We start from the raw sequence: 16639 nt of genomic DNA, 5'->3' as shown, positions 1-16639 counted from the left end.
GTCAGTGCTGTCACTTTCAAGGCCTGAAATGAACCTTGCAAAAGTCTTGTAGGTCTGCAGTAAACTCCAAGGCAAAATGTTCACTGGTGTAAGTGGTCATCACGTGATGAAAGCTGACCTGGAAGTGATGTGTGGAGTGATGGGTGCTTCTTCTGTCCCTGTTATGTTAATGTCTGAGATGTTAACATAAGGCAATAAAGGCAGTTTGTATGAGCGACAACTGAAGAGCTGTTAAAGCTACAGGAATATTCCTCTTTCTCTGATGCGGTTTCTCATGGAAGTCTGCCAAACAGCTGTAGGCTTGTGCCATCCCAGCCAAATTTATCCACAGCCTCTGTGTACTGTATGTGTGTGTGACCAGCCTTGGCCAGAGACCTTCAGTTTGCCACTGGTATGTATAAGAGACACAGGGCACTGAGCCACGCCAGATGTAACACTACAGGCCCCAGTGATATATCCAGTGGGTAAGCAGGGTGGGCTTGCTGCAAACTGTGGGGTATGCAGGGTTTTGGGCCATAGCTTGTAGGAAGATTTATGCTTTAGATTGTTCTTTGGAGGTAGCTCCCTTCCCCCTGCACTGCTGTTCCTTTGAGCAATGCTTTCTTTCTTGGCTGTTTGTCTCTGAGGCAAACCCAATGGCAATTGTCCTTTCAGTGGATATTAGGAAGAATTTCTTCTCAGAAAGAGTGGTCGGGCACTGTAACAGGCTGCCCAGGGAGGTGAGGGAGTCACTGTCCCTGGAGGCGTTTAGGGAAAGGGTAGATGGAGTACTGAGGGACATGGTCAGTGGGCAACACTGGTGGTAGGTGGACGGTTGGACTGGATGATCTTAGAGGTCTTTCCAACCTTTGTGACTCTATGATTCTATTCTAGGGTTCTAATGTTTCTTATTCTGAATATTCTGCATTAAGCATCGCAGTGAAACCCATCTGCAGCTTGCAGTGGTGCAGGCTGCTGTTTGACTCACCACAGGTGGCTGCATAAATTCAGATCTTTTGTTGTTGTTGTTGTTGTTTTTTTTAATCAAAGAAAACCACAAAAGCCTTTCTGTTGTGCAGCAAAGACAGATCCAACAACAGGTAGACAAGGAAGAAAGGAAAATGGGTGGATGCTTTCACATGTGCAGAAGCAATTAGCAAGAAGATATTCTAAGAGATGGAATGAAATAGGAGCAAACTCAGAAGGATCAGAAACCAAAAATGCCTGTATGAACATCAGATGGACCTGACAGTGTGAAAAACAAAACCAAACCACATCACGTTTTTCAGCAGTGTACTATGAGCTGGAGAGGCCAAAAGGGAGTGCAGGAAACCGCTGGTGCTGGTCCAAGCTGCTTTCACATTGGTGTAATTGTGCATTGCAGAATTACTTGTGGTTTTTGCATGGGTGTAGGAACGGAGATGCACAAACATGGCCTAGAAGTGAAACCTTCCATTGGTTTGGTAGAGGGGCTGGGTTCTAGGGGTGGAAAACACATTTAGCCTCGTTAATGCACCAGAGCAGAGGTAGCTCTCACTAAAGCAGGAAGGTGGCATCATGTGGAGCCTTCTCTCCTTAGCAATTACTTGGTTTTGAAGATCTGTTAGGGATACAAAGCAAAGCCCTGAGCTCCTCACAGCAGTTGGCACTCCTTGCCTGTAATTATCTCTTTTGCAAGCACTTAAAGTGGTGCAGGAGCACATGGCACAGAACAAGAGGAACAGATTCCAGTTGCTCTTCTGAACACGAGGAGCCCCTCAGCCACCACCTGGGCCAGTGTGTTCCCCCCATGCTGGGGCAGGGCTCCTCGGGCAGCGGCTCCTCAGGCTCTGCTCCACAGGAAATTGGCTCCTCAGTTCCTCTCAATCTGAAGTAACCACAGAAAAAAAAATTAAATAAAACCAGAAAAAAAGCTTTTCTAAACCCTTCATTTTGTGTCGACAGCACAAGACAGATATGTCTGGATGCATTCTGGTTCCTGTTACTGTTTTTCATTCTCAGTGGTCTACAGTGAGAATATTTTAGGGAAACTTATCCACACAACACATTCTCATTCCTAACAAATTTCCCACTACCAGGGCCACAGTGTGGTGTCCATTTCTGCATGAAAGATTTCTCCCCATACTAACAGCCAACTAAGGTTGATTTTAGAGGCATTGTGAGCCACAGTGGATGATACGTGATAGCTCACTTTAAAGCTAGGTGGACAGCAGCTTCTTTGGTCTTCTTGGCCAATCCGTATGTTGTGTATATGGTTTTCCTTCTGTTCTCTTACCTTGGTTGTGTTGGTAAAGACATCTGCACCATGGAGAATTGGGCTGAGGTCTTCATGTGCAGATGGGTTGGCAGGGACTTTCTCTGCAGAGAAAGCCTCGGCCAGTGCCATGAAATGTCTATGGATAGGGAGATTTCCATATGGCTTGAGCTGCATGTTTCAACAGTCAAATATGTAACCCAGGAGTGAAGGTACAGTTTAAAACCAACAAAGAAAATGCGAGCTCTTACCTCAAAGCACTTAGATCTGTGCTGTATGAAGATGTTTTTAGTGGGAGGTCTAGTTCGTCCTGTGAGATCACACGGCAGTAACTCATTTTTGAGAAGGAACTGTCGCTCTATGTACAGCACCCAATACAGTCTCATAGAATGGCTCTGGTTGGAGGGGGCAATAAAGCCCACCCAGTGCCACCCCCCCGCCATGGGCAGAGCTGCCCCACACCAGCTCAGGCTGCCCAGGGCCCCATCCCACCTGGCCTTGAGTGCCTGCAGGGATGGGGCACCCACAGCTCTCTGGGCAGCAGTGCCAGCGCCTCACCGCCCTCTGGGTCAAAAATTCCTACCTAACATCTAACCTACATCTCTCCTCTTGTCATTTAAAGCCATTCCCCCTTGTGCTATCCCTGTAGGCGGTCTCAAATCTACTGCAGTACTGAAGTGAAATAATACCGTTGATAAGGGACAGTTTACTCACGCTTCTTACATTCAGTCCCAGTTACTTTAATGAGTTTGACCTCATGTTGAATAACCTTCCTTTTGTGAGCAACATCCTATAGGAAAGAAGAGATTTGCTCTGCTTTGGGAGCCGGAGTGCCAAATGATTCATAGCACCTGATGAGTGCAGAAATTATGCAACTGGCTTATGAGACTAATCAGGTGCTTCACAAGAGCTGCTGGCAAAAGTTGATGTAGGTTTGGATCCTTGTTCATAAGTCAGCACTGATAACTGTCATGAAACAGATGCAATCAGTAAAGAAGGAGTTTAATTGCTGCTTAATTTAGTGTTCAAGGCTTAAAGTAGCATTTGCGGAAGTGTGGAGGAGAACACTGCCCCGTGGTTTGCAACAGCAGCACCAAATTGGTGCCAGAGTCAGCAGTCAGATGTAAAATAGCAATGTGTGTATATAATAGGCTCAGTGAACGTGAATGGTAGTTGGGTGCGAGCAGTGATGCAAAAAAAAAAAAAAGAACCAAAAGGTTCTTGCAAAATCTTCGCCATTATCTATCATGTGGCAGCAGAGCTCTGCTGTGGAGATATTGGTGTGAAATAAACAGCCAAGCGTCTTGGCAAAGTAATGCAACATGGGAGCGTTGGGTACACTGCATCCACCCCAACTCAACTGACAACTTTTATTTTGGGGCTCGGTGCTGAAGATCCTCCGATCAGACAAGGCAGGGGATTTGCAAAGAGCTTTCTCAGAGGAGATCTGTGTTACAAATCCCACGTTCTCTTCTCATCGTGCCTTTCAGTCTTCGTCAGCGAGTCAGCTTTCTGCAGGAGCTGAGAACTGATCAAAGGCAAGCTCTGAGGGAGGAACGTCACTCTGGGTGGCAGATCAGAGAGCTGTGCCACCTGGCAACTGCACCCTTTGCATCTCATCTGCTGCTTACTTTAGGGAAAAGCAGTGTGGGGTGAGAAGGCTGAGAACTCAGGAGGAGGGCAACCACCCTCGCCAAGCACAGAGGGAGCTCTCCTGTTAGGATTGCTTCTCCTTCCACGCTCAGTTGTTGCCTTTAGCAGTGTCCTCGTAGGGCTGCTCAAGCTGAAGCCACTTGCTGGATTCAGAGCTTGTGCTGATGCACATGGGTTTATTTTTAAAGCCATGGATGTTTGTAATTATCTTGAGTGCGAACACATGCTTTCTCCTTGTGAAAGGAAAGTACCAGCCTTTAATGAGATTTATTCTTCCAAGCCTGAAATAAATTAAATATGGCAGCATGAGGTTTTTCTGCAGCAATGCAGTGAAGCTGTAAATATTTCTATAATGATCCAATACTCTTAGACTTTTCTTCAGGCAGTAGCACCTCCAAACATTTCCCTTTAAAGGCCCCTTCTTCACCCAAATGCCTCACCCATTCTGGTCCTCCGTTGGCAGGAACCTATGTTGTTCCCCCAGCACTAATGAGGGAACTTGAGACCAGAGCCAAGAGAGGAGCTGCATCATGGTTCATAGAATGGCTTAGGTTGGAGGAGACCTTAAAGATCATCTAGTTCCAATCCCCTGCCGTTGGCAGGGTGATTAGGAAGGAGTTAGGACTTAGGGGAAATCAGCTGATTTCAGCCCCAAATTGCTCTTGTATACACAAGGTCCCTGAGATAGCCATCTGGAGAGTGGGCAGTGCTGCTGTTTGTTCTTGTTGCATGCCTCTTTGGCTCAGGTTTTCAGGCTGTATAGTCTCCTGCTCTCACATAATGCTCTCCCACCAACTGCTGCTTCAGGTAGCACGTCCTCATGCAGCACAAGGAGGAGCTGGGGCAGGAGGCTGAGCACGGAGCATGGTCTTGGCCATACAGTGTGTCCCATCACCGTCCCACTCCTGTGCCAGCCTGGGCAAACTTGGCACCAGTCTGTACCTCTTTCTGGTCAGCAGCCAGTGGAATGCTCCTCTCTCATCCCTATTTGACTGCTCCAGCTGAAAACTCCCCAGGGAAGGGGCTTGTATCACAAACAAGTGACATGCTGGGAAGGTGACAGGGAAGATTAATGTAAGCCTGCAAGGCTTGGGTTTCCCCTCCAAGTCAGGAAGGCTCCCAGCTGTTTGTACATTTGGGGTCTGTGTATGTGGTTAGAAGTGATGCTTGTTCATCTGTATGAAATGGCTGGAAAATAACTGTTTTTGCTCTGCTCTCCTGCTGGAAGGTCTGATGTGCCATAGCTGCCCCAGGACTTGTCAGGCTCTGAGCAACCTGACTGAGCTGCAGATGTCCAACTCCCAAGCAAAGGGTACGGACTAGATGGCCTTTAAGGGTCCCTTCCAACTCAAAATGTTCTATGATTCTATGACTTGACTTTTTTAAATGAAAGATTAGATTCTCTGAAAGTAGCCCTACTCCAGGTCCTGAGTGCCCACTGTAGCTGCAATGGGCAGAGATGTTCCTCATGAGCGGAAGAAACAGCAGAGGTCCACAGCAGCCTGCAGAACAGTGTTTATTTCAAAAGAATTTGAAGAGATGTTCTGGGTCAATATTTTCTTTAGTTGAGCTGTTTGCTGTAACAAGGGAAGAACGAGACCCCCTGGTGCTGACAGGCTGCAGTCAGACCTTGCAGCTGGGTTAATTTTTGAGCTGAATTAGACGGATGAATCCACCAGAGTGAACAGCTAGCTTTTCATCTGCCTTTTGCCGTTAAGAACATTCCTTTTTTTTTTTCCCCCTCTAAAACTCTTTCTTCTAGGCAGCCCTAAACTTTTATGAACCTTCCCAACATGGCTGTCATTTCTCTTGGCTGACCATCTCTGAGTTGGCTTTTACCTGCAAGTACAACCTCTGGGATGCTCCTTGCGCAGGTCTGTGGAAGCAGTGCTGCTGATGGTCAGGGTTGACCCAGTCCCCAGAGCATGGCTGAGCTGTGCTAATGGAAGCATTATCTGGGAACTGCACTGTGCTTGCTGACAAAGATTCTTTATAATTTGTTGGGGCTTTTTTTTTTTTTTTTTTTTTTTGCAAAGAGTTGCTAATAATCTGGCTCTCAATTTCCATTTAAATGGAGGCATTAACCTCAGGAGCCCCACAAAGGCAGGCTGCAGTGTGGAGTTAAACACAGTCTTTACCATGCACTGTTTTAATCTGTTGTGTAGCTGGAGGTAAATAAATCCTGATACCTCTTAATGAGTCATTTTCTTCTGTGATGCCTTTGTCCCACTCCCCTCTCTGACAGGAGGAAAGAGGCTCAGTGTGCACTCACTGCCCGTTTCCTTGAACTTTGTTTCCTGCCCTGGGCCTCAGCACTTAGCAAATCTCTCCTCAGAAATCTGAATCCATCTTTCAGTTGCAAAGAAGCTACTGGTGTCCAGGGTGGAAGCCAGTGCTGGTAACTGTTATGTACCATTCTCCAGCTGGATGCCCTGCATCACCTGTGTGTGACATCCCAGGGCAGGACAGCTGCTCTGCCAAAGCCAGGCAGAACTGTGAGCATCCCAGGATACTCAGCGCTCAAGCCCAGTGGAACCAAGGCAAGTACATATGTAGAGCAAATGGTATAGAATCTTTTGAGTTGTAAGGGACCTTCAAAGGCCGTCTGGTCCCACTCCCTGCAGTGCACAGGGACACCCACAGCTCCATCAGTGCTCACAGCCCCGTCCAGCCTGACCTTGGCTGTCTGCAGGGACGGGGCACCACCGCCTCTATGGGCAACCTGTGCCAGTGCCTCACCGCCCTTAGTGCCAAACCTTCTTCCTTATATCCAATCTAAATCTCTCCTCTTTTAGTTTGAAGCCATTTCCCCTTGTCCTATCACAACAGAGCCCACTGAAGATTCTGTCTCCTTCCTTTTCACAGCTGCTTTAGACACTGAACAAAGGAAGGGGACCGCAGGAGCCGCCTAAATCTTGATTGTGTGTGTGTGTGCGTGTGCGTGTTTTATCCATTCCTGCCCGAGATACTCTTTCTCTGTAGGCTGGGATGTGCTGGTGGTCTGGCTCGCCTCCATAATCTCTTCCAGCCCATTCTCACAGGGCTCCAAGGCTCTCCCAGCCCAGCACCCCCTGCCAGGAGGGTTTGTCCCACAGGATCTGATGTGGCTCTTCAGGGCTGCAGCATCTGCAAGGGGCAGGCTGTGCTTGGCGTGTGCTGACAGCTCCCTCATGGCAAATCCCATGGCTCCAAATCATGCAGACCAGTGTCTCCACTTGGGCTCATCTGTGCTCAAGGGAGCTTGCCAGCCTCATTTGAATCCCTTGACAGATGTTTTCTAAAAATAAGGCTCTAAATGGAGCCAGCTGCTTGCCCTTCCCATTGGTTTTCTCATTCCGATCAAATTTGTTTTGCTCTGGCACAAGTTTGCATCCCATAACTGCTGGCTTCTCTGCCACACAGGCCGTGTAAGGAACTAACAGAACACTGAGAAGATGACTCCGAGCTCCATGGTTGCTTCAAACTGCAAAGTTAGTCAGAGTACAGTCCTGAGGCTGCAGGGGAGGAGACAGTGCAGGGACATGCCTTGGTGAGCCCCTCTGGGATCTGTAGAGGGGCTTTGAGAAAACACAGGGTCTTCTTGCTGTGGGGAGCTGGGCTGCCCGTTGTTTTCTTTGATGGGAAGAGAGAAGTGACTAAGTTAAATGGAGCCAGGGGAGCCATTGCTTTAATTGCCACATTTCTTGAGTCAGTAAGATGCAATGATCTGCTTACCTGGAAAATTGATGGCTATTATTTTTAGTACAGGACACTCAGAGGCCCTGGTGCATGAAGTGTGCTGAGCTGAAAGACAGCCAGGCTCGAGGAACCTGTGATCACTCCTCACAAGCACTGTCAGGTCCCTCTGATTGCTGCAGGAGGGCTCTTGTGTGCTCCTGTTCTGGAGCAGGGACCTGCTGCTGGCCGTGCTCTAACAGTTGGCTGCTTCTGCTTGCAGGATGCAAGGTGCAGGCTGGTGAATCACGGTATCATTAAGGTTGGAAAAGACCTCTAAAATCACTATGTCCAACCGTCAGCCCATCCCCACCGTGCCCTCTGAACTGTGTCCCCAAATTCCACATCTTCACTGTTCTAGAGAACCTCTGCTGCTGTAGAAAGAAAACCAGCCACCTCTCGATTAATTCTAAATTTCCTGGCTGTTAATTTAATGAGGCAATGAGACAGAGTGAAAATCCAAGAGTCTTCAGTTAGTGTCATGCTCTTCCCAGCCACCACCCCTCCAGCAGGTCCTTTGTGTGTCTCCAACTCATCTGCTTGTTGCTCTTGTGATCCATCACTGCCTATATCTCATCCCACAAAGGATGAGATAGAGAATTCCTCCCTTTCACTGACTGTCAAAGAGTTCGCTCAAAACATCTTTTTAAAAATTTCTGTTTATGAAACAGAATTTTTCACCAAACCTGTCTGCTTTCCATGTTAGAAAAAAAAAAATAAAAATCAAGTTTCTTTCAAAATTCCAAACACCAAAAAAGGAAATATCTATACTTGTTCATCTCACCAGCACATTTTGGTCCTCATTTTGCTGACACTGCAGATGCTGAAGAATCCTCTAAGCTGTTTCATAGGCAGCCCTATCTAGGCTGAAGCTGTAGGACAAGGACAGCCATTGCCTCACTGACTTCCACACAGCACTGCCTTCAGCCTTCCAACAGCATGTGGGCAGCAGAGATCCTTGTCTGTGAGGCAGTCTCAGCATTTTGGAGACAGCCTTCAGAGAAGGGGCAGGAGGGGATGGATCCCCATGGTGGTAACCCAGTGAGCTCCCTGGGAAAACATCTTTTTTTGGCTTGCTGAGCCTCCTGTGCTTGGGCTGGTGAGCTATGCTCTTCCATTTCCCATTCTAGAAGAGGCTATGAATTCAGATATGAGTGCTGGCTGAATTTCCTTGCTGAGCCCTGTGCCCTGAGCTTGTGAAGGCTGCAGGATGGAAACATGTCTGGGGAATTCATGGCCGGAGCACCTCCCTTACAAAGACTGGCTGAGCAAGCTGGGCTTGTTCAGCCTGGAGAAGAGAAGGCTGCAGGGTGACCTCATTGCAGCCTTCCAGTACTTGAATAGGGCCCACAAACAGGAGGGGAGTCAACTCTTTACAAGGGTAGATAATGGCAGGACAAGGGGAAATGGTTTTCAGTTGAAGGAGGGAAGATTTAGGTTGGATATCTGGGGGAAATTCTTTACTGTGAGAGTGTTGAGGTGCTGGAACAGGCTGCCCAGAGAGGTTGTGGGTGCCCTGTCCCTGGAGGTGTTCGAGGCCAGGCTGGATGGGGCCCTGGGGAGCATGGTCTAGTATTAGATGTGGAGGTTGGCAGCCCTGCCTGCAGCAGGGGGGTTGGAGCTTGATGATCCTTGAGATCCCTTCCAACCCAAGCCATTCTATGATTCTATGATTCTACGATTCTATGAACTCCAAGTGTCCTGGGTTAGTTTCTGACTGCTCTCTAGGTGACTTCTCCAGCTGTATCCTCTGGCTGAACTGGTTTGCACTGCCTGTGCCTGGCAAAGCTTTCCTGCTTCATGAGTACCAACGATCAGCTGCTTATTGGCACAGTGCTCCATGGACCATAACGTCAAGTTTCATTGGGTTTACTGATTGTAAATTAGACCCTCATATTGTTATGAGGAGGAAAACTTTCAGCACCAGTCCTTGTTGATTCAGCTTCTGTTTGAATCGTGCATCAGCTTAGCAGATGGATTGCTTTGCGGTATGAATAGAACACTTTTGCCACCCATTTTGCAGACTTGATCAGCAGCAGATGCTCTGTGGGGAGCCTGGAGGGCGTGTGGGCACCCTTGTAGGCGTTGGTAGGACTAGATGATCTTAGAGGTCTTTTCCAACCTTTATGATTCTATGATTGCTTCCCCATGGCAGTGTCACACAGCATGGGGAGATAAAGAGTGGTGGAACTGGGATTTTGATCTTTTCTGAGGAAAATTTCTCAAATTGTTGAGCCTTCAAGAGATCAGCTGCTTGGAAATGGTCTTGGACTAGACCATGTTTAAGAGGCAAGTTGCAAAGGGTGGAAGGTACAGAAGCTTTCTCACCTCTGAGTAATACTGGTAAAAGGCATTTTGCTAAGGCTGGGGATGAAAACTGACTTTGGGACAAAAACATCATTTAATAGAAAATATTTTTTTCTCAAATGATCACAGAATGTCAGTCTTGGAGAATGCTGTCAACAACTATATCTCAGCCTTTTGCTTCCCAGTTCTTGAAAATGAAAATGTTTCAGCCCCTTCTCGGCCTGTGCTCACCACGTGGGCTGAGCTGTGTCAGCACAGAGCTTCAGATGGACTCACTTCACATAGTTCCTCATGAGTCAGAAATGACTTCATCCTATCTCCTGTCATCCGTGGTCACTTCTGTTCAACACACAAGTCAGTCAACGAGCAGATAGCTAACAGAAGTCTCCCCATACATCCAGAAAGTGCTGTCATCTAAATAGGAAAGGACCTTCTGAGCTACAGAGAAATGTGGAGGAAGGCAAGCAGAGGGAAAGCTCTTGCAGGAGAGCAGAGACATCCACGTTATAGATCTTTATAAGTGGGGCAATGTAATGTCTTCATTTTTAAACAAATATTCAGCAATTCACAGTTAAAGCCTTGAGAGCTCAGCAGGCAGTGTTGTCTGTGGCACTGTAAAATCCATCAGGTAGAAAGATTTTGGCACAAAATCTTTTGGAAAAGAAACAAAAGCCCTGCATTGAAATTCTCAGAGGTTGGGTTTTTAACTCTCCTCCACAGAACAAAAGGAGACTTTAATGCTGGAGCAGAGGACAAAACAAACAGGAACCTGTGACAAATGAAACATCTTGACTGTGCTCCTGTCCCTCCCAGCTGCAGAACTCAGTGCTCTTCTGTCTTTAAGCCTTTGCAGCCACTGTGAGTGGGGGCAAAACCACTTCGATCTGAGGCCAGCAGCGACAGGAACTATGTTGTACCCCAGGCTTACCTTGGGAGATCCCTTCTTGCAGGTTCTCATGCTCTTGTCCTGCATGTTCTGGAGAAAATCAAGGCAGTCCACACCCAGGGGGGACATGATGCTGGGATGGCTCTTAGGGAGGGGGCTCAGGGCTGCAGCCAAGGACTTCTGCAGGAGTTGGTGCCAGGAATGGGTTTAACTACTTGTATCCACTACCATGGCATCAAAGCAGGTTGTGTCTTCACATAACTGAGCTCACTCCGGTTTCAGAATAAATCCATCCATCCCAGGGACCCTCCTTAGAGGTACTCCTTGTAATTCACTCATTATGAATGCCTGCTCAGTGGCTGGTTTAAAAACAACATTATATGAGCAAATGGATGTTTTCTATTAGGAATCCTTGAGACAAACTACTCGCTGCTATCAGCCCCAGGCCTATGCGATGCAATTAAATGGGACCATGGCAGTCTATATCTTGTACACAACTCATTCTTCCTCTGGGAACTGGAAGATCTAATTTTATTAGGTTCATTATCCTTTTCTCAAGAATTAATAGCTCCTGAGACTGTTGGCCTAATGTGGCTGATTTTACATTGTAATTGAATGGAATCAGGAAAAGTGCTGTCTTGATCAAAAGTATCTACCAGCCCTTCTTGCCTGTTAGTGAGGATGCTGTGTGTGCACCAGGAGTTGCCTTCCAGCTGCTTTGCTTTTCACAGTGCTGTTACATGTGCTTGGGAAGAGATTAAAATAAGAGGAAAGTACTGGAGATGGTAGTGAGGGGAAAAGGCAACAGAGCCCTCCATTGAGCCTCAGGGTCTCACACCAGGAACATGTGCATCATCCTCAGGCAGGGACGTTTATCAGGTCTGATGCAAGCCCAGGATCTGCCAAGAAGTTTCAAGAGGCAAAATGCCACAAGCTGCATTTAGATATCTGAAGTTAGATTAGGGTGAATCCAGGCTTTGTGCATCCTTTGGGTAGAATCCTCTGAAAAGGTGGTTAGAGCCCATTTGGGGAGAATTGTGTGGGAATTTAGAGCTGCTCTGTGTAGATTACACAGGGCTGGGGTAAGTTGCTCTTGCTGATTGTACTCTGAAGGAGCTCCTTGTGGCTCTGAGCCTTTGGGCCAAATTCTAACAGCACAAATAGCTGAGTTTGAAAAGCCAGAGTGAGTACAGAGACAGCACGTCAGTGGTTTCTGAATTGTAATGGTCTTTGCCTGAATATTTGGGTTGAAAAGAAGAGGAATACTTAAAGGAGAGCAAGAAAGGGAAAGCTTTGCTGACATGGGAGAAGCAAGGCCGCTAAGCAGGGAGCTGTGCCTGATGAGTCACTGCCAAGGGGAGCAAGGTTTTACAGAGGAATAATAGGGAAAAAGTGATTTTAAAAAAACTAACAGAAATAACCATGAGCAAAGATTAATCAGTTTTAGTTTTGGAAAGGACAATACCACCACCTGAGCTGCTCTGCCTCATGTAGGCTGCGGTGTTCAGTCTGCTGAGCCCTGCCCTGAGCCCAGTGCAGCTCTTCCATGGGGGCACCTGGGCTCCTTCAGTCAGGATCCCTGCAGGAGAACCCACCGCTGTGAGGAGCCTGCTCATGGGCTGGCTGCCATTGTGAGAATGGGTTTCTTGACATCTTCTTTTTTCTTGACACCGAGCTGAGTGTTGCAGTTGACATGATAGAAGGAAGAGATGCCATCCAGAGGGACCTGGACAGGCTGAAAAAGTGGACACATGAGAACCTGATGAGTTTTAACAAGGCCAGGTGCAAGGTGCTGCACTTGGGTCAGGGCAGTCCCAGACATGAGCACAGACTGGAGAAGAACTCGTTGAGAGCAGCCCCATGGAGAAGGACTTGTGGGTGCTGATGGACAGAAGCGGGACATGAGGCAGCAGTGTGCGCGTGCAGCCCGAAGGCCGACAGTCCCCTGGGCTGCAGCAACAGAGGGGTGGCAGCAGGGAGAGGAGAGGGAGGGGGTTGTCCCCCTCTGCTCTGCCCCTGGAAGGCCCCACCTGCAGTGCTGTGCCCAGGCCTGGGGCCCCCAGGACAGGAGGGATGCGGAGCTGCTGGTGCGGGTCCAGAGGAGGGCACGAGGATGCTCAGAGGGGTGGAGCACCTCTGCTGTGAAGAAGGGCTGAGGGAGCTGGGTTTGTTCAGCTTGGAGAAGAGGAAGCTGCAAGGAAACCTCATTGCGGCCTTCCAATATTTAAAGGAAGATTACAAGCAGGAGCAGGAGTGACTTTTTGCATGATCTGATAGTGATAGGACAATGGGGAATGGCTTGAAATGACAAGAGGAGAGATGTCGGTGAGATGTGAGGAAGCAATCCTTTCCTCAGAGGGCGGTGAGGCGCTGGCACTGCTGCCCAGAGAGCTGTGGGTGCCCCATCCCTGCAGGCACTCAAGGCCAGGTGGGATGGGGCCCTGGGCAGCCTGAGCTGGTGTGGGGCAGCCCTGCCCATGGCCGGGGGGTGGCACTGGGTGGTCTTTAACATCCTGTCCAACCTGAGCCAGTCTGTGGTTCCATGATACTGAAGGCAACGAACACAATGGTGCTGGAGAAGGAATTACTGCAATAAGCACCGTCAGCACCTGTGCTAACGCCCCGTTTGCGCTCAGCCCTGCAGCAGCGGGCAGCAGTGGAATCAATTCGCTGGCCAGAGCAGCAGTGGGAGGCAACGCAATTAATTCCCGGGGCCGGAGCCGCAATGCAATTAATTTCCGGGCTGGAGCTGTTCCCCCGCGGTCCTCCCGGCGCTGGGTGGCGCTGCTGCTCTGCGCAACCGCGTGCGTTGGGTGGATGGGGATTGACGCCTCCTTGTGCTGTGCTCACAGAGTTTGCAGATTTCCTTTGCCTAGACTGGCTGTCCTTCCCAGCGCAGATGCAGCTGAGGGAACTCTGTCCCTGAGAGGCAGAACAATGCTGCCAAGAGGCCAGAGACAGTTCACAGGGAGAGAGAAATGGACAGAGAAACTGTGTGTGAGATCAGCGAGCAAAAAGTCAACCACTTGACCTTCCCTGAACTTATTTCAAATCCATCAGGCGTGGAGAAAATTGAGACCATAACTCAGGTTGCTCCTGTTGGTCGCATTACCATTTCCATTACACTGGGCTGTTCGTCTTAATTGAGATGGAGCCTGTCCTATGACTAATTGCCAGGTCATGCTGCCCCTAAATTTAAAAAGTATTTTTTACTTTTTAACAACTTGAAAGTCATGCTTCTTCCAAAAGTCTGTCCTTTTCCAGGCAAGCTCACTGCAGTGTCCAAGTTCAAACTAACCCACATTTTTTTATGGCAGGGATGATTATTTGTATTTCAGTGCCTACGCATGAAATGGCCTGGGAGACTGCAGTCTGAGCCCTGACACTTTGCAATATGGATAGAAAAAGGCAAGAAAACATCTTTCTTCCTGCTCAAACATCTTCACATAGGTTCATCAAGAGCAGACCATACCAAGTCAACCAGCATGCTTCCTTGGGGACAAACTGGAGGATACTCTGGGGGAATACATAGAGTGAGTTAGCAGGGAAAAGAAGCAGATTTGGAGAGGTATGGGCTTCCATGATGGTCAGCACTTCTGGGATCTTCCATGCCCGTGGTGGACAGTGCAAAGCCCATTCTGTGGAGCACAAATGCAGCCTCACTCTTCCGCCTTCTTTCACAACAGAAGCTGGATGTATTTCAGACCTATCCTTCTCCATCCAACTGACAAATATTGCAGTCTGGTACTGGTGCACAAATATATTTCCTTAGAAACTTGGCTTTAAGTGTGATTTGAGTTTAGCCTGTGTCACCATGGATGTTCATGCCTAGGACATTGCTGCAGGCCTGGAGTGCAGAACCTGTGTCGCTCCCAGTGACACTACTTATTAGTGAGCTCATTAATCAAGCAGCTCTGCCATCCTAGGGCTTCAGGGAGTTCTCATCACATGGGATGCTGTCAGGGGCTTTGTCATATCAAGGCACCTCACACACAACTCCTGAGCCTCAGCCACCTCCAGCTCAGCACTGATGGATGTGTGGCCTCTGGCCATTGGAGATTTGAGTTGGAAGAGACTCTCTAAGGCTGTCTGGTTCCACTCCCCTGCAATGCACAGGGACACCCACAGCTCCATCAGTGCTCAGAGCCCCGTCCAGCCTGACCTTGGCTGTCTGCAGGGATGGGGCATCACCACCTCTCCAGGGGAGTGTGGACCAGGGCTCCCACGTGTTCTTTTGTGTGGCGTTTCCCAGGGGGTTGTTGCTTGTCAGGTGAGACCCTGGGGTGGGAAACCCACTGACAGAGGGTCCAAGGGCAACAACTGACTTTTTGGGGATGCAGCTGTAGAAGGGCACAGTGCAGTGGTTACACATTACATGTAGAGTTCCATCTCTAACAATGGGCAGGGCAGCAAGGTGGGATGCAGCATTTGTGCATGTAATGTGCCGCAGCACTAAGTGCTCCTGTAAATCTGCTAGCTGGGCTCTCACAGTAAGCACCTTTTAAAGGGCAAAAAACAAGCAATCAGAGCTGGCAGATTCTGTTCATAAATTAAGTCTGTGCTGCAGGATGTCGTTACCAATTGGTCTGCTTTCAACGTACAGTCAGACAAAGGGCAGCGGACAGGGAGAAGCTGTTAAAATGGAGAGAGACCGTTTAATCCAGTGATATGGATTATTCAGTTCAGTAAACAAATATAAGGGCCCCTCAGTTCCTGTGGTGGCATCTTCAGGCCCCCGTGGATTTGTGCTCTGCAGCGGTTACCGTGATGTCAAAGAGAAAAGCCAAGCAGGGCTAAGCAGCGGGGGGTGTTAGCACAGGGTGGGCTTGGGCCAAGCTGCAGGAGAAAAGAAAAGATGCTTCCTTCCTGTGTTTTTATGATGTACATATGCTGTGGGGCAGGCTGCAATAAAGCAGTACTCCAGATCCTCTTCATCTGCAACTGAAAGCCTGCAGGTGTTACCAAAGTTGTTGCTTGGCAGGAGGTGGTGTGGGCATGGGATACAAAGGGATGGGGCACGGTGATGGCACACAGTGCTTAGCACCCTGAGAGCATGGGACCTAAGTAAGGGCTTGGGCATTCTGCTGGAAACACAGGAGGATGGGGGAGGTCAGTTACACCTCACCAAGACCTTGCAAAGGGGTGTTGACAAAATTGTCTGTCTTCTGTTTGAGCAGCCAATTTGCAGGAGCAATCACTACCACAGCAGGGAGTAAATTAGGTGAGCAATTGTGCCCTTGTGTTCTTAACATATTATCCTTATGGTTCTCACCTCTCTTCACTGACATCCATTATCTGTACTGCCAGCTCCACTTCCGTACTCCAGCCAGCCTGGCTGATGTATAACGGAGCCATTACAGTCTCTCTTGAGCAGAAGTTGCGTGCAGGCTTTGACGGAGGCCCTGCTGGTGAACTTCGTGCCTTGGCAGTCAAATTAACAAATGGTGCTGTCAGATGCAGGGGTCTCAGCTTGATGAGGAAACTAATACTGCAGCACTGTCTCCACTAATAAAATAGCTCATGCTGAGCTGTGCTGCAATTGCAATGCTCTGATAAGTAGCTGCGTGTGTTCAGCTTGATGCATCATTATTGATACTTATTAGCGTGATGAAAGCTCAAACACCATCATTGCTCAACCACTCTGCGTTGTGAAGGGGCGGCATCAAAGAATATCTGCAGAAATGACGAACGTCAAGTCACCTGTGACTGATTGTGGTGAGTTCTGAGCTGTATGCAGAGGAGAAATAAGATAATGGTTACTCGTATTATCATATTAATTTGGAGTTCGAGTTTGTGGTGTGACAATCACTTGACCATGGCTGCTGTTTGCATACTGTTGGGTGAGG

The sequence above is a fragment of the Numida meleagris genome, chromosome 23 (genome assembly GCF_002078875.1).
Source record: "Numida meleagris isolate 19003 breed g44 Domestic line chromosome 23, NumMel1.0, whole genome shotgun sequence".
Taxonomy (NCBI): domain Eukaryota; kingdom Metazoa; phylum Chordata; class Aves; order Galliformes; family Numididae; genus Numida; species Numida meleagris.
The sequence above is the reverse complement of the archived record's forward strand: the minus strand, read 5'-3'. Positions refer to the sequence as shown.